The sequence below is a fragment of the Zea mays genome, chromosome 3 (genome assembly GCF_902167145.1).
Source record: "Zea mays cultivar B73 chromosome 3, Zm-B73-REFERENCE-NAM-5.0, whole genome shotgun sequence".
Lineage (NCBI taxonomy): Eukaryota > Viridiplantae > Streptophyta > Magnoliopsida > Poales > Poaceae > Zea > Zea mays.
This window is the reverse complement of record NC_050098.1, coordinates 110,302,117-110,320,879: the sequence shown is the minus strand read 5'-3', so window position 1 is coordinate 110,320,879 and position 18,763 is coordinate 110,302,117.

Below are 18,763 nucleotides of genomic sequence, written 5' to 3'. Positions count from 1 at the left end.
ATGCCGTTCGGCTTGAGGAATGCGGGCGCGACGTACCATCGGTGCATGAACCATGTGTTCGGCGAAAACATTGGCCGCACGGTCGAGGCCTACGTCGATGACATCGTAGTCAAGACGAGGAAAGCCTCCGACCTCCTTTCCGACCTTGAAGTGACATTCCGATGTCTCAAGGCGAAAGGCGTCAAGCTCAATCCCGAGAAGTGTGTCTTTGGGGTGCCCCGAGGCATGCTCTTGGGGTTCATTGTCTCCAAGCGGGGCATCGAAGCCAACCCAGAGAAGATCGCAGCCATCACGCAGCACCCCGAGCCCTTGTTGGAGACACCCGGGGGCTACACGCACCTCTGGGAAGGGTCGCTTGTCATCGCCAAAGTTCTGAAGCCCGGGACAAACGAACTGGCCGACAGTCAAGACGAGGTCTACACCAACACTTCGAACGTCTAACAGCTACGTTGCTTCTACCCTTAAGATGCTTTCAAGTTGTCCCCTTACCTTGCCCCCGCGCAAGTTTTAGTCATCAAGGAAGGGTCAGCCTTGCCTCGGCAGAGCCCGACCCTCCCTCGAGGGCTAAAAAGGGGGGAACCCATCTGCGTCAAAATTTTCAATCGAAAAGGCTTTTGCGTTCCCCCGGCTATGTCAGAAGGAGGACCCCAAGGAGCGAACGCGGGTGCATGTAAGTGGCAAGGCCGACTGAGCCAAGGGACTCCTACGCCTCCGGGTTACGGACACCTCACTCGTCACCCACCACGAAAAGTGACCCCTACTTGGGGAAACCACCCTGCTACTGACAGGCGGGGCCGGACACGCAAAATGAAAGGGAAAGGAGTACGACTTCATGCAACAGTAACAAAGTGTTCAGGCCCCAATGGCCGCAGAAAGACACACGCGCATCCAACAGAAACTGCTCCGACAGAGTTAGGCGTCGCCCCGGGAAGGAGTCGCGCCTTCGGCTTCGTCCCCGTCCTCGGCAAAGTCCATCCCGGCTTCGGACGACGGCGCAGGCGGGAGGATCTCTGCCTCAAAGGTGGTCGCCAGCACTGCGCTCGGACCCGCGGCGGCCGCATCGAGCCTCTGGACTTCTGCTAGGGCGGCTTCATCTTCGTCAGGAAGGCAATACCCCTAGCTGACCCGCTCTAGGTCCACAACGTAGTGGGAAGCAAGCACGGCGAAGGCCCGCCTGATGCCGTGGTGTAGCGCCTCGCGGAGTCTACCGCGCACATGATCGCCCAAGACCTGTAGGCGACTTTGAGGGGAGCTTCCTGAGGGGACGTCGCCGGAGCCAAGGACCCGGCAAAAGTCCGAGACGGCCTCGGACATGGCCGCGTGGTCGGCCTCCCTCTGCTCGGCCGCCCCGGCAAGCGCCTCGGCAAGCGCCTTGGCGGACTCATCAAGGGCGGACTCGAACTCTGTGAACAGCCAGTAGAAAGATCTCAAACACAAGCGAAGGAAACAAGCAGAAACAAAAACCGAAGATGGCCAAGGCGTACCTCCGACTCGGGCACGCTGCTCCGAGGCTGCGACCTGGGCTACGGCTAGGTCGGCTGCAAGGGCTTCAGCCCGGCTTTCGGCCTCGGCAGCCCGGCCCCGAGATTGGTCCCGCTCATTGATGATCCGGTCGAACTCCGACTGCTGTCGTTGCACTTCTGCGCGCGCCACGGCCGCCTCCGCGCGTGCCGCTGCCGCCTCGGCTCTCAGATCGGTGCAGAGCAACCGAAGGTCCGCCGCCTCGGCACCCTGCTGAGAGAGGTGCGCAGTAGCCCCAGCGAGCGAGGTCCTCAGGGATCGCAGCGAGCCCCAGACGTCGACCTCGCGGCGGATGAACGACGACTTGGCGGCGCTCAGATCCGTCAGATCCTGAGGGAAGGAAGCGGGGCGTCACGAAAGACGTCTTGGTCACAAAAGAGAAAAGGTAGGCCTGAAACCGTCACCTAGAGGATTTTTGGGACGTCCCTGCAGAAAACCTCCAGCGACGACCGGAGCGACCCCACCGTTGCTTCGGCACACTCGCGGAGCTCGTCCCAGGACTGATCCTCCTGTTCATCGTCGAGAACGAAGACGGGATCCGAGGCCTCACGGGTCCGGAACCGGAGCAACTGGCACCGACCCTCGGAGCTCCGCCGCACAGCGACAAGGCTACCGCCCGGCGGGACGGATCGCGTCTGCACGCCCCCCTCCTCCGAGGCACCAAGCGCCGACGCCTCGGCCGTCTCAGCGTCGGCAGCGACCGGTCGCTCCCCGACTTGGACGGCGGCGGCTTCAGTAGCAACAGGTGCCAGCACCGCCGGCACGTCCGGTGGGGCCGGGGCCACGTCCGCGTCAGCCGCCTCCCCTAGCACGATGGCCGCCTCGGCAGAAGAGCCGGCCTCGGGAACTCGCTCCACGGCGACTGGTGCCGCCTGAGCCCCCTGCTGTGGAGCACCTTGCGAAAAGGTCAGCTGAACGGCAAGGCCCGGAGCGGCGCCGGCCGCGCAAGCCGACGCCGTCTTAAGGGCCTTTCGGGGAGCCAGATCGGTCAGGCCATGGCTTCGCTTGCTGAGGGGAAAAGAAAAATCACGGCCGGGACATACGAATGAAAAGCCAGGACGAAGACGTTCCAAGATACTTACCCGCTTCGGGCCATGATCAACCGTGCCTGGGGGGAGGTCTCTCGGATCTCGACCCCCGAAGGCGCCGCCGAGGTCCGCTCCGCCGACAGCTTCGGCACCACCCTTGCTTTGGGCGCTTTGAACGCCCGGGGGGCGGACTGCCCAGGCACTGCCACGGCGACCTGAGGGTCGCTCTCCTGCGCTGTCGGCGTGGGCGACGGCTCTCGGGGAGCAGACGCCTCAGCCTGGCTCCCCGGGGTCGCCTCAACTCCCCCAGCCGAGGGGTCAAGTACCCTCTCGGATTGCCCCCGCTCCTCGGGACGGGACCCCGGCGTCCCGACTCCGGGGACTGACGGCATCAGCCCGCTCGGGGGCTGGCTTGACGGCTCCTGGCCTAACCTCAAGCCAGGGCTGAGGCCAAGGCGGGCAGCCATGTCGTCTTCCTCGTCATCATCTTCATCATCGTCGTCGTCATCAGGCGTTTCCGGCGACGGCTCCCTCGGGAGCCCCTCCCTCTCCTGCCGACGATGAAGCTTTTCCAAGGCGTCTCGAGCCCGCATCCGCTCGCGGGCCCGGGCCTTCTCTGCGTCCTTCTTTTTCTTCTTCTCCTCCGCGGCAACCCGCCGCGCTGCTCGGTCCACCTTATCCTGTGGGACCCGTGGCAGGGAAGGCTTGTGCCACCCCACCTCCTGAAGACGAAGGGAAATCCCAACCGTAAGAACCAGGAGCAACCCGATGCAAGAGGAAGGAAGGGGCGGACACTCACCAGAGTCACGCACCCTTGGTCAGGGCACATCAAAGGCTGGGAGAAGGCGCTGGGGTCCGGTTTCCCCAACGCGACGGCCACCCGCCCATGGAGGACGTCGAAGGGAAGAGGATCTGAGGACATCCGCGAGCCCTCCAAGTCAGCCTCCGGTGTCATCTCCCAAAGCGGCAACCGATGCTCTGCCAAGGGAAGCACCCTCCGGCGGTGGATGGTGGCAATCACTCCCGCGGCGGTGAGTCCCCCTTTCCGCAACGCCTCCAAGGCCTTGAGAAGGGGCTCGAGGTTCTTCTGTCTTTCGTGTGGGGTCCCGTGGCGCCAATCATCGGCGGCGACAGTGACTACTCACTGGGAGAACGGCGGGAGCAACTCGCCGTCATTCCGGAGGTAGAACCACCGGCGCTGCCACCCTTTGTTCGAGGACGCAAGGATGGCAGGAATATACAGCGACGCCCGCGACTGCCTCAGCTGGAGGATGCAGCCACCGGCCCGCACTGCCGCGCGGACCTTTCTCTCCCCCGTCGGCGAAGCGAAAAGCTCCGCGAAAAAGAGATGGGTCCACAAGTCCCAGTGGGGGGCGATCCCCAAGAACCCCTCGCACACCGCTACGAAGATGGCGGCCTGCGAGATGGAGTTGGGGCTGAGGTTGTGCAACTCCACCCCGTAATGGTGTAGGATCGCCCGCATAAAGCGGCTCGCCGGCACACCGAATCCCCGCTCGTGGAAGGAGACGAAGCTCACGATGTACCCGGCGGTGGGGATGGAGCGGCTCCGCTCACGGGGGGAATCCATTCCGGCCGCCTCTCATCAGAGAGAGGGCGAAGTAAACCCTCAGCAACAAGATCCTCCAGATCACCCGCCGTCACTGTGGAGAAAGGCCATGGGTCGCGCGGCAAGATGATGGTCACCCGGTCGGCCATCACCTAGCAGAAGGGGTGGCGGCGCAAAGGACAGGGTGGGCGGTTTCCTTTTCTCTGGCTATGTCTCTCGGGTTGCGAAAACCTAAGAGGGAGGCAGGAAGCGGAGCAAAGAACCACCGCCAGACCCTCCCCCGAGTATATAAAGACCAAAGCGAGACCGTTTCAACGCTCCGCCCGGACCGGCCGCGGGATTCAAAAACACGAAGCAAAACAGTCGTTCCTCGAACGGCTCGCGGCTCGCGCACGCGCAACGGCCGCCCCGCAAACCGCATGCCCCGTCGCATTAACTCCACGACGGGACAGGCGGCGCCTCCGGCAGGAGAAGCGAGCGACGTTTCGCCTTCGTCATAATGACCGTGTCAAAAAGGTACGCCGCGTCGTTCGATTTCGTATCCTTTTCCTTTTTCCCCTTTATCTCTCTTGCAACAGGGACCGGGAAAGGGGGATACCCCGAAAAGGATCCTTCCCCGTGAAGGAACCAGGCTCCGAGCCTCTCTACTGATCAGAGGTTCGAAGGCTGGCCCCTCGGAAGGGTTCAACAGCCGCCTCAGAGCACGTGGGCTCCACACCCACTACTGGTCAGAGGTTCGAAGGTCGGCCCCTCGGAAGGGTTCAACGGTCGCCTCAGGCTACTCGGGCTCCGCGCCCACTACTGATCAGGGGTTCGAAGGCTGGCCCCCGAAGGGTTCACAGCCGCCTCAGACACAGAGCGAGGGATGACCATGGGTACGTTCGATACATAACCAAGGCTCGGGCTGCGCTCCCGAGGTACCCTAGGACATTTCCGATACCAACGGGAACGATCTTGTAACGGAATCCCATCAGAGGGAGGCATCGAGCCCTCGGACCCCGTCGCCAGGGGACCGGGTCCGGCAGATCACCCGCAGGTACTTTTGGGCGCGCCTCTGAGCCTCTAGCCGACCCCTAACGAATGGGGCACGGACGTCCACTCGGATTACCCGCCTGCAGCTCACCGGAGACACCATGTTCGGCGCCCACCGAGGGCAACATGGCGCTTTCCCCCCCTCCTCCTTGCGGAAAGGCGACGCAGGGGCGTATATAAAAAAGTCGAGTCTGTCCCTGATCGCCCTCTCGCCCTATGCAGAGGCTCGGGGGCTGCTCTCGCAAACCCGGCTCCGGCCGAACCGTTGACAGCGTCAACATACCAGCCCGAGAACTTGGGACCCGACCGTACACCCGGGCTACGGCCAGCTCACATGAGGGAACGACCAGACCAGCCGAAGCATTGCGCGAGGCATTAAGACCTCGGAGGAGTCAAACCACTCCTCCGAGGCCTCGGGGGCTACACCCGGCGGGTGCGCTCGCGCGCACCCACCAGAACAAAACGCAACCGAGAAAGGCTGGTCCCCTTGCAAAAAAGTGCAACGAAAGCCTCCAAGCGAGTGCTAACACTCCCTTCGAGGCTCGGGGGCTACTGTCGGGGACCATAATTAGGGGTACCCTCAAGGCTCCTAATTCTCAGCTGGTAACCCCCATCAGCATAAAGCTGCAAAGGCCTGATGGGTGCGATTAAGTCAGGGATCAGTCCATTCGAGGGACTCGATCACGCCTCGCCCGAGCCTAGCCTCGGACAAGGGCAGCCGACCCCGGAGGATCTCTGTCTCGCCCGAGGCCCCCCTCCAGTGGCGAACATATTTCCGGCTCGCCCGAGGCCCTGTCTTCGCCAAAAAGCAACCCTGACCAAATCGCCGCACCGACCGACCAAATTGCAGGAGCATTTAATGCAAAGGTGGCCTGACACCTTTATCCTGACGCGCGCCCCCCAGCCGACAGAGCCGAAGTGATCGCCGTCACTTCGCCGCTCCACTGACCGGTCTGACAGAAAGACAGTGCCGCCTGCGCCGCTCCGACTGCGGTGCCACTTGACAGAGTGAGGCTGACAGGCAGTCGGGCCCGGCCGCAGGCACCATAGGAAGCTCCGCTTCGCCCGACCCAGGGCTCGGACTCGGGCTAAGCCCCGGAAGACGGCGAACTCCGCTCCGCCCGACCCAGGGCTCGGACTCGGGCTAAGCCCCGAAAGACGGCGAACTCCGCTCCGCCCGACCCAGGGCTCGGACTCGGGCTAAGCCCCGGAAGACGGTGAACTCCGCTCCGCCCGACCCAGGGCTCGGACTTGGGCTCAGCCCCAGAAGACGACGAACTCCGCTCCGCCCGACCCAGGGCTCGGACTTGGGCTCAGCCCCAGAAGACGACGAACTCCGCTCCGCCCGACCCAGGGCTCGGACTTGGGCTCAGCCCTAGAAGACGACGAACTCCACTCCGCTCGACCCCAGGGATCGGACTCCACCCTGGCCTCAGCCGACGGTCTCCGCCTCGCCCGAACCAGGGGCTCGGACTCGACCTCGACCACGGAAGACAGACTCGACCTCGGCTTCGAAGGAGCTTCCACATCGCCCAACCTAGGGCGCAGACCAGCCACGTCAACAGGAGGCGCCATCATCACCCTACCCCGAGCTGACTCGGGCCACGGGGAACAAGACCGACGTCCCATCTGGCTCGCTCCGCCAGATGGGCAATGATGGCGCCCCGCATACTCTGTGACGACGGCGGCTCTCAGCCCCCTTACGGAAGCAAGAGGACGTCAGCAAGGACTCAACAGCTCCGACAGCTGTCCCTCCGCCAGGCTCCAGCACTCCTCCGACGGCCACGACACCACACCAGCTGGGTGCCAAAATCTCTCTGGCTGCCATAACGGCATGTACTTAGGGCGCTAGCTCACCTTCGCTAGACACGTAGCACTCTGCTACACCCCCCATTGTACACCTGGATCCTCTCCTTACGCCTATAAAAGGAAGCACCAGGGCCCTCTTAGAGAGGGTTGGCCGCGTGGGGACGAGGACGAGACAGGCGCTCGCGTGAGGCCGCTCGCTCCCTCTCCCGCGTGGACGCTTGTAACCCCCTACTGCAAGCACACCCGACCTGGGCGCGGGACGAACACGAAGGCCGCGGGATTCCCACCTCTCTCACGCCTGTCTCCGGCCGCCTCGCTTCCCCCCTTTGCGCTCGGCCTCGCGTCGACCCATCTGGGCTGGGGCACGCGGCGACATTCACTTGTCGGCTTAGGGACCCCCCGGTCTAGAAACGCCGACAGATCCTATCATCGACCGGTATACCTTTTGATCGACGGATTTACCTCCTTCGTCGAGGTCGAGATGCCCATTGGTTCCCATGGGTGTCTTGATGGGTTTGGCATCCTTCATTCCAAACTTGCTTAGAATATCTTGAGTATACTTTGTTTGGCTTAGGAAGGTGCCCTCTTGGAGTTGCTTCACTTGAAATCCTAAGAAATACTTCAACTCCCCCATCATAGACATCTCGAACTTTTGTGTCATGATCTTACTAAATTCTTCACATGTAGACTCGTTAGTAGACCCAAATATAATATCATCAACATAAATTTGGCATACAAACAAGTCATTTTCAAGAGTTTTAGTAAATAGAGTAGGATCGGCTTTTCCGACTTTGAATCCATTAGTGATAAGGAAATCTCTAAGGCATTCATACCATGCTCTTGGGGTTTGCTTGAGCCCATAAAGCGCCTTAGAGAGTTTATACACATGGTTAGGGTACTCACTATCTTCAAAGCCGGGAGGTTGCTCAACATAGACCTCTTCCTTGATTGGTCCATTGAGGAAGGCACTTTTCACGTCCATTTGGTAAAGCTTAAAGCCATGGTAAGTAGCATAGGCCAATAATATACGAATTGACTCAAGCCTAGCTACGGGTGCATAGGTTTCACCGAAATCCAAACCTTCGACTTGGGAGTATCCTTTGGCCACAAGTCGGGCTTTGTTCCTTGTCACCACACCATGCTCGTCTTGCTTGTTGCGGAAGACCCATTTGGTTCCTACAACATTTTGATTAGGACGTGGAACCAAATGCCATACCTCATTCCTAGTGAAGTTGTTGAGCTCCTCTTGCATCGCCACCACCCAATCTGAATCTTGAAGTGCTTCCTCTACCCTGTGTGGCTCAATAGAGGAAACAAAAGAGTAATGTTCATAAAAATGTGCAACACGAGATCTAGTGGTTACTCCCTTATGAATGTCACCGAGGATGGTGTCGACGGGGTGATCTCGTTGGATTGCTTGGTGGACTCTTGGGTGTGGCGGCCTTTGTTCTTCATCCTCCTTGTCTTGATCATTTGCATCTCCCCCTTGATCATTACCATCATCTTGAGGTGGCTCATTTGCTTGATCTTCTATTTCATCAACTTGAGCTTCATCCTCATTTTGAGTCGGTGGAGATGCTTGCGTGGAGGAGGATGGTTGATCTTGTGCATTTGGAGGCTCTTCGGATTCCTTAGGACACACATCCCCAATGGACATGTTCCTTAGCGCGATGCACGGAGCCTCTACAATACCTATCTCATCAATATCAACTTGCTCTACTTGAGAGCTGTTAGTCTCATCAAACACAACGTCACAAGAAACTTCAACTTGTCCGGAGGACTTGTTAAAGACTCTGTATGCCCTTGTGTTTGAATCATATCCTAGTAAAAAGCCTTCTACAGTCTTAGGAGCAAATTTAGATTTTCTACCTCTTTTAACAAGAATAAAGCATTTGCTACCAAAGACTCTAAAATATGAAATGTTGGGCTTTTTACCGGTTAGGAGTTCATAAGATGTCTTCTTGAGGATTCGGTGTAGATACAACCGGTTGATGGCGTAGCAGGCGGTGTTGACCGCCTCGGCCCAAAACCGATCCGATGTCTTGTACTCATCAAGCATGGTTCTAGCCATGTCCAATAAAGTTCTATTCTTCCTCTCCACTACACCATTTTGTTGTGGGGTGTAGGGAGAAGAGAACTCATGCTTGATGCCCTCCTCCTCAAGGAAGCCTTTAATTTGAGAGTTCTTGAACTCCGTCCCGTTGTCGCTTCTAATTTTCTTGATCCTTAAGCCGAACTCATTTTGAGCCCGTCTCAAGAATCCCTTTAAGGTCTCTTGGGTTTGAGATTTTTCCTGCAAAAAGAATACCCAAGTGAAGCGAGAATAATCATCCACTATTACAAGACAATACTTACTCCCGCCAATGCTTATGTAAGCAATCGGGCCGAATAGATCCATGTGGAGTAGCTCAAGCGGCCTGTCGGTCGTCATGATGTTCTTGTGTGGATGATGGGCACCAACTTGCTTTCCTGCTTGGCATGCGCTACAAACCCTGTCTTTCTCAAAATGAACATTTGTTAGTCCTAAAATGTGTTCTCCCTTTAGAAGCTTGTGAAAATTCTTCATCCCAACATAGGCTAGTCGGCGGTGCCAGAGCCAACCCATGTTAGTCTTAGCAATTAAGCAAGTGTCGAGTTCAGCTCCATCAAAATCTACCAAGTATAGCTGACCCTCCAACACTCCCTTAAATGCTATTGAATCATCACTTCTTCTAAAGACAGTGACACCTACATCAGTGAAAAGACAGTTGTAGCCCATTTTGCATAATTGAGATATAGAAAGCAAATTGTAATCTAATGAATCTACAAGAAAAACATTGGAAATAGAATGGTCAGGAGATATAGCAATTTTACCCAAACCCTTGACCAAACCTTGGTTTCCATCCCTGAATGTGATCGCTCGTTGGGGATCTTGGTTTTTCTCGTAGGAGGAGAACATTTTCTTCTCCCCAGTCATGTGGTTTGTGCATCCGCTATCGATGATCCAACTTGAGCCCCCGGATGCATAAACCTACAAAACAAGTTTAGTTCTTGACTTTAGGTACCCAAATGGTTTTGGGTCCTTTGGCATTAGAAACAAGAACTTTGGGTACCCAAACACAAGTCTTTGACCCCTTGTGCTTGCCCCCAACATATTTGGCAACTACCTTGCCGGATTTGTTAGTCAAAGCATAAGATGCATCAAAAGTTTTAAATGAAAAGTTATGTTCATTTGATGCACTAGGAGTTTTCTTCTTAGGCAACTTGGCACGGGTTGGTTGCCTAGAGCTAGATGTCTCACCCTTATACATGAAAGCATGGTTAGGGCCAGAGTGAGACTTCCTAGAGTGAATTCTCCTAATTTTGCTCTCAGGATAGCCGGCAGGGTACAAAATGTATCCCTCGTTATCCTGAGGCATGGGAGCCTTGCCCTTAACAAAATTAGATAACTTCTTAGGAGGGGCATTAATTTTGACATTACCTCCCTATTGGAAGCCAATGCCATCCTTAATGCCAGGGCGTCTCCCTCTATAGAGCATGCTTCTAGCAAATTTAAAATTTTCATTTTCTAAGTCATGCTCGGCAATCTTAGCATCTAGTTTTGCTATATGATCATTTTGTTGTTTAATTAAAGCCATGTGATCATGAATAGCATTAACATCAACATCTCTACATCTAGTACAAATAGAAGTGTGCTCAACGGTAGATGTAGAGGGTTTGCAAGATTTTAATTCTACAACCTTAGTATGCAATATATCATTCTTAGTTCTAAGGTCGGAAATAGTAGCATTGCAAACATCAAAATCTTTAGCCTTAGCAATTAATTTTTCATTTTCATTCCTAAGGCTAGCAAGAGACATGTTTAATTCTTCAATCCTAGCAAGCAAATCATCATTATCATTTCTAGGATTGGAAATTGAAACATTACAAGCATTTGAGTCAACCTTAGCTAACAAATTAGCATTTTCATTTCTAAGGTTGTCAATAGTTTTATGGCAAGAGCTTAGCTCACTAGAAAGTTTTTCACATTTTTCTACTTCTAGAGCGTAAGCATTTTTGACCTTAACATGCTTCTTATTTTCTTTAATAAGGAAGTCCTCTTGGGTGTCCAAGAGATCATCCTTTTCATGAATGGCACTAATCAATTCATTAAGTTTCTCTTTGTGTTGCATGTTGAGGTTGGCAAAAAGAGTACGTAAATTATCTTCCTCATCACTAGCATTATCATCACTAGAGGATTCATATCTAGTGGAGGATTTAGATTTAACCTTTTTCCTCTTGCCGTCTTTTGCCATGAGGCACTTGTGGCCGACGTTGGGGAAGAGAAGTCCCTTGGTGACGGCGATGTTGGCGGCGTCCTCGTCGTCGGAGGAGTCGCTAGAGCTTTCGTCGGAGTCCCACTCCCGACAAACATGGGCATCGCCGCCCTTCTTCTTGTAGTATCTCTTCTTCTCCTTTCTTCTCCCCTTCTTGTCGTCGCCCCTGTCACTGTCACTAGATATAGGACATTTTGCAATAAAATGACCGGGCTTACCACACTTGTAGCAAACCTTCTTGGAGCGGGGCTTGTAATCCTTCCCCCTCCTTTGTTTGAGGATTTGGCGGAAGCTCTTGATGACGAGCGCCATTTCCTCATTGTCGAGCTTGGAGGCGTCGATTGGTTGTCTACTTGATGTAGACTCCTCCTTCTTCTCCTCCGTCGCCTTAAATGCGACCGGTTGTGCTTCGGACGTGGAGGGGCCGTCAAGCTCGTTGATCTTTCATGAGCCCTTAATCATAAATTCAAAGCTCACAAAATTCCCGGTTACTTCCTCGGGAGTCATTAGTGTATATCTTGGATTACCACGAATTAATTGTACTTGAGTAGGGTTAAGGAAAATAAGAGATCTTAGAATAACCTTAACCACCTCGTGGTCATCCCACTTTTTGCTCCCGAGGTTGCGCACTTGGTTCACCAAGGTTTTGAGCCGATTGTACATGTCTTGTGGCTCCTCCCCTTGGCGAAGACGGAAGCGACCGAGCTCCCCCTCGATCGTCTCCCGCTTGGTGATCTTGGTAAGTTCATCACCCTCGTGCGCCGTCTTGAGCACGTCCCAAACTTCCTTGGCGCTTTTTAGTCCTTGCACCTTGTTCTACTCCTCCCTACTAAGAGAGGCGAGGAGTACTGTTGTGGCTTGGGAGTTGAAGTGCTCGATTTGGGCCACCTCGTCCTCATCATAATCCTCATCCCCTACGGATGGTACCTGTGCTCCAAACTCAACAACATTCCATATACTTTTGTGGAGTGAGGTTAGATGAAATTTCATTAAATCACTCCACCTAGCATAATCTTCACCGTCAAAGGTTGGCGGTTTGCCTAATGGAACGGAAAGTAATGGAGTATGTCTAGAAGTACGAGGATAATGTAAGGGGATCTTACTAAACTTCTTACGCTCATGGCGCCTCGAAGTTATGGAGGGCGCGTCGGAGCCGGAGGTAGAAGGTGATGAAGTGTCGGTCTCGTAATAGACCACCTTCCTCATTTTCTTAATTTTGTCGCCACTCCGATGCGACTTGTGGGAAGAAGTCTTCTTTTCCTTCTTCTTCTCCTTCCCTTTTTCCTTGTTGCGGGACTCTCCCGATGGAGCTTTCTCGTTGCTTGTAGTGGGCTTTTCGCCGGTCTCCATCTCCTTCTTGGCGTGATCTCCCGACATCACTTCGAGCGGTTAGGCTCTAATGAAGCACCGGGCTCCGATACCAATTGAAAGTCGCCTAGAGGGGGGTGAATAGGGCGAAACTGAAATTCTCAAAAATAATCACAACTACAAGCCGGGTTAGCGTTAGAAATATAATCAAGTCCGCGAGAGAGGGTGCAAAACAAATCGCAAGCGAATAAGGAGTGAGACACGTGGATTTGTTTTACCGAGGTTCGGTTCTCGCAAACCTACTCCCCGTTGAGGTGGTCACAAAGACCGGGTCTCTTTCAACCCTTTCCCTCTCTCAAACGGTCCCTCGGACCGAGTGAGCTTTCTTTTCTCAATCACTTGGAACACAAAGTTCCTACAAGGACCACCACAAGATTGGTGTCTCTTGCCTCAATTACAAGTGAGTTTGATCGCAATGAAGAATCAAAGAAAGAAGAAAGCAATCCAAGCGCAAGAGCTCGAAAGAACACAAGCAAATCTCTCTCTCTAAGCACTAGGGCGTTGTGTGGAATTTGGGAGAGGATTTGATCTCTTGAGTGTGTCTAGAATTGAATGCCTAGCTCTTGTAAGTGGTTGGAAGTGTGAAAACTTGGATGCAATGAATGGTGGGTGGTTGGGGGTATTTATAGCCCCAACCACCAAACTAGCCGTTTGGTGGGGCTGACTGTCGTATGGTGCACCGGACAGTCCGGTGCACACCGGACATGTCCGGTGCGCCAGCCACGTCACCAAAGCCGTTGGGTTCCGACCGTTGGAGCACTGTCTTCTGGGCCCGCCTGGATGTCCAGTGGCGCACCGGACATGTACTGTAGAGTGTCCGGTGCGCCGGTATGGGCGTGCCTGACTTCTGCGCGCGCTGGCGCGCATTCAATGCGCTGCAGGTAGCCGTTGGCGCCGAAGTATCCGTTGCTTCGATGTCACACCGGACAGTTCGGTGTACACCGGACATGTCCGGTGAATTATAGCGGACTAGCCATTGCGAATTCCCGAAGTTGGCGAGTTCCTGAGGCGCCGCTCCTTGGAGCACCGGACAGTCTGATGAATTATAGCGGAGCGCCTCCGGATTTTCCCGAAGGTGACGAGTTTGACTTGGAGTCCTCTGGTGCACTGGACACTGTCCGGTGGTGCACCGGACACTGTCCGGTGCGCCAGACCAGAGGTGCCTTCGGTTGTCCCTTTGCTCTTTTGTTGAACCCAATACTTGGTCTTTTTATTGGCTAAGAGTGAACCTTTGGCACATGTATAACTTATACACTAGAGCAAACTAGTTAGTCCAATTATTTGTGTTGGACAATTCAACCACCAAAATTATTTAGGAACTAGGTATAAGCCTAATTCCCTTTCAGGGAGCAGTCTCAAGCTCACACAGTCAATAGCACTGTGCCTGAATCCAGGCATATCTACTGAAGAGGACACAATGTTTTGGCCAAAAGAAATCTCTGATGTGCTTCATCTCTACTATTTTCTACTTTTATATTGTTGTTGCAAAAGACAATACACGAAGGTTTAACCTTCAACTCGATGTAATAAACATGTGGTTGCACCATCGAGTGTGGTAAAAAACCAAGTTCTGAAGAGTAAGTTCCGAAGCTCAAAAGACGTTCCTAAGGGAGTGCAGAGTAAGTTCCGAAGCTCAAAAGACGTTCCTAAGGGAGCGCATAGTAAGTTCCGAAGCTCAAAAGTCGTTCCTTAGGGAATGCAGAGCTAAGATGCCACCTAAATCAAAGGTGAAGAAGCTCAAAAGTCATTCCTAAGGGAATGCAGAGCTTAAATACCACCTAAGTAAAAGGTGAAGAAGCTCCAAAGTCGTTCCTAAGGGGATGCAGAGCTGAAATACCACCTAAGTAAAAGGTGAAGAAACTCCAAAGTCGTTCCTAAGGGGATGCAGAGTCTGGATGTATATTTGTGTGGGTCTTTATATTTGGCATAAACATCATTTTGCATCATACCATCATATCATATCGCATAGCATCGCATCATACATCATTTTGCATCAGTGAAAAGTTGTGGAGAAGAATGGAAATTGCTCCTTCGAAAATACTTGTCGGATCATGAAAGAATGTGTTGTAGCATAGCACATACCTTTGGCAGATATATTGTACTACATGAAGCTAACCTTCATCAATAGTGGCATAAGGAAAGTTCTCTTCTTTGCGAAGCATGAAAAGAAGGGAAGGTGTTTTTTCGCCAAAGGCTCAAAAATGGTACGTACAAAGATTTCATGCATCACAAAGAGATATATTACATTAATGTACATACAAATATCTGATATTTGATTCTCATACAAAGCAACAATCATACACAATCATTACATTTTCAGGCATACAAAAATTTAATCTTCCTTTAGTATTTTTTTCAGCATCTTCATGTAATAATCTATCGACAACTTCGTTAACAATCTTCATTATATCCAAAGCTTATTTCATAACCGGGTCGGCTTTGGGGTTGTATGGCTCTGGTGGTGGTGATAGCCCAACTGCAATAATAGAATATGTTGATAAACTTTGAAGCTAGAAACGAACAACGAAGAAAATTTTTAAATAAAAGTACCTATAATCATAGCGTGTTCAGCAGCTTCTTCAGCTTGTTTAGCCTCCTCTCGGGCGCTGTGAGATTCTATCATTCTTTTTAATTGCTTCGTTAGCCACCTCACGACCGCACTTCATCCAGACATCAAAATAAAACCTCCCACCTAGCAAAGAAGGGTCCTTGGTGTCATCAGTTGAGAAAGTAGATTCTGGTTGAGCTACAACCTTAACATGTGCACAACCGACCTTCTCTAAAATTGTTGCGACCCCTCGTGCATCGGCAAAAGCACAGAAATCCCCGCGATCACCGAGTATTTCATTAAAAGCTTCAGCCTCTTCGCCAATCCATTGGATAACTCCTTCGGGATCACCGCGAATAAATTTTTGTTCCGAAGAGTATGCTCCCACCTTTGCAAAGCTGTCTTTTCTTCGTGCATTCTATGGATGTTTCATAGCATCTCTCCTTGGAATCCCGATGCTCTTCAACATTCTTTTACACCTTGGATCTTTCCATTTCACTTATTTCTTGCTTAGCCTTTACAACTTCGAAATTTTCATTCATTTCTGCAAGTTTTTTCTTCAAATCTTCGACTTCAACTTTATGGGCCTCGGTTTGTGCATTAAGCCTGGCTTCACTAGTTTTCAGTCTATCCACTAAGGAAAACAATATCTTATCTTTTTCAAGAGCTTCGTTCCTTAGTGTGATGACCTCTGATCGAAGATTTTCAAGAGCTATCTGACAGCTCTCGTCGTCTGCTTCTTTTTGAGTCCTTAAAGCTTTACTTAGAATTAATCCCTAAAAACAAAAAAATATATGTGAGAACATAACGATAGCAAGAAAACCTACAAACATAGTTTATTTTACAGCAAAAGTATATATAACTTTAAGCTATTATAAGCAAGGCTATCTGCAAGATCATCCTTTAACATTGTAGACAGGCCGAGCTCAAGCTTCAGAAATCCCATGTTCTTCATCATTTCCCGGCAAACAGATATCTCCTTGTTGTCCGGAAGGCAATAGAGAAAATCATCTTCATTAGTGTCGTTGTATACCAAGGATTCTTGGGGATACTTCAGACCCCTGGCATATTGTCTAGCTTCGGCAATTTGCTCTTCCGACAATTGCTTCCCTGAAGCATGTCGCATGATAAATTCTAGCTCTTCGGCAGGTGCTTCGGGAGCAGGAGACTTTAGATTCTCAGGGGCATTTTCTTTTTCCTCGATTAGAGGAGTGGTCCCCGAAGGATGTGCTTCGGCGGGAGCTAAGGGTCTAGCCTCAGAAGTACCAGCTTCGTCATATTTCTTTAAGGCCTCACCCTCTATATCAGGTGCTGAAGCAGGAGTTTGTACCTTTACAAATTCCATGACAGCGTCTAGTACGCTGGCCATTCTCCTCCTCCTTGGAGTCGCTGCAGGAATCTTTGATGCCTTCAACAGTTCTGTCTCTCGCAATGGACTCAGAGCCTTCGGTTGCTCTGCCGCTTCCTTCAGTTTTGGCTCTTCGGCCAGTTCTGTCCTAGCTTCGGCAGGAGCAGAGTGACTTGGCTCAGTTACAAAAGAAGACCCCTCAATAGGCCTCGGCTCTTCAGCCGTTTCAACGCGCTTGGGGCGGTGTGTTAAAATCTTAACTTTTTTCGGCTTCAGCATGTTAGAAATCGCTGAAGCAGCAGTCTTTCTTTTCTTTCCTTCCTTTCGCGAAGGATAACAGTAATCCGAGTATACAAACCCGATGACATCAAAAACTCTATTTAGTCTCTTTTTGCCCCGACCCCCGAAGGCTGTTGTCATAGCATCATCTTCAGCCCTTGAATAGGCACCAAGCAATTCATCACTGGTTGCCTCAATGGCATCAAGCCAGTCATCATTTGGCTCATCAAATTGGTTCCTGTACTTGAACGTGTACTTCAGATAGACCAAGCCACCTTCGCTAGACCCAGCAGCAGCCTCCTTCGGCATCTCCCACCCACTTGTGAGTGGCCATACTCTATAAGCAATATGTTCCTGGACTAAGCCCCTAGTGTCTATGTAAGTGCATATTGTATTAAAAGTAGCCTGGCATGCTTGTATGTCGTTCCCAAGGGTGGTGGATGGCCTCCTAATGCTGAAATGAGACCAGATAGGGCGTTGAATAATTCCCTTAATATCTTCTCTTTCAACCAGGTCATTTTTCACGTAGACCCACTCCTGCATCCAGGCTCCTGACCATCTTTTCCGGAATGTCGGAAATGGGTAGCTCAGCCCAGAGCGAGGCACGAAGCTGTAACAACCGAAGTTGTTGTGATATTTCTCTTTTCCAGTAGTCTTTGTTTCATAAGACAACTCATGGAGACTACATAAACATTTTGCATATGGCTCCAGCCCTGGCTCCTTGAGGCCCAAATAAAGATCCCCATCTTGATAATAGCTTCGGGGGTGAGCTGATGAAGGTAAATTTCAAAGGTCTTCAAAACTTCAACTAGCAATTTATCCAGAGGGAACGAAAGCCCTACCTTCATGAAGCTTCTATAAACTACCACCTCGTCAGCTTCGGGCAGGGGGACATTATTTTCTCCTCCAGCCCTCACAATAGAGATATCACGAAAGTACCTTCCTCTCATAGCATCAATTTTCCCTTACTTGATGGTTGACTTCCCGAAGACAACATGGCTTGGTCTCCAGGGCTGGTCTTTGGCGTCTTCATTCTCGCTTTCTACATCGAAACCTTCACTGTCACTAGAACCCTCAGATATCCCAGCCAACGTCTCATGAGCAATCTTCTCTGCATTGGTTCTCTCCATAGCTTCCTAAAACCCGAACATCGTCGGGTCAACAATCTTCTTTCCGTCAGCCATTAAACCGAAGGACGTTGAAATGCCGATGCTTAAAATCCAATTAAAACCGACAAAGCAAGAAAGTTTAAAATGACGAGCACATTGTAAGCAACTGGAATGGCACAAAAATGTTTTCAATGCGGGCTCCTATTTATATATGCCTAGCGCCCCACGGTTTGGTGGGTCCTGCATGTCAGTGTCTCGCTATTCTAGCGAAGGGAAGATGTTTTTTCGGACCTTCGGCTATAGGCCTTCATTCACGTCGCAGTCTCAATTTGTTACAAAGAAACAAATTAATACTGTGAGGGGCTAATGTTGGGGGCCTTCTCCTTCCGAAGGTCCTCAAAAACATAATTAACCACTTGTTTTTAGCATAAGCTATTACATGAAGCTTCGTCTCCAGGAGATAAACCTCTTTCTTATGACGAAGGACACACGGGATGAAGATAGATTCAAAGAAGATAAGAGTAAACACCGAAGCTATTGCCAGACGGCAAAGCTTCGGCTCGCAAGGAAGCAGAGGAATGTTGATAACGACCGAAGGAGGAAAATACCACCTAGTCCTTTATAATTCGTATTTCGATCATATGTAAACATTGAGGACATAAATGTACTTTTACCTGGGCTACGTCCTGTGCCTATAAATAGATAAACAGTAACACCGTACTGTTCACGCTGAATTGTATTCACCCTCTCGCATCCTCGCCTTCGAGCAAGCCAAAGGTATCAATGTAATATTTGCATTATTGATATTATATGTGTTTTATATGGAATAAAAGAATAAATGAATTGTTAAGATATGATT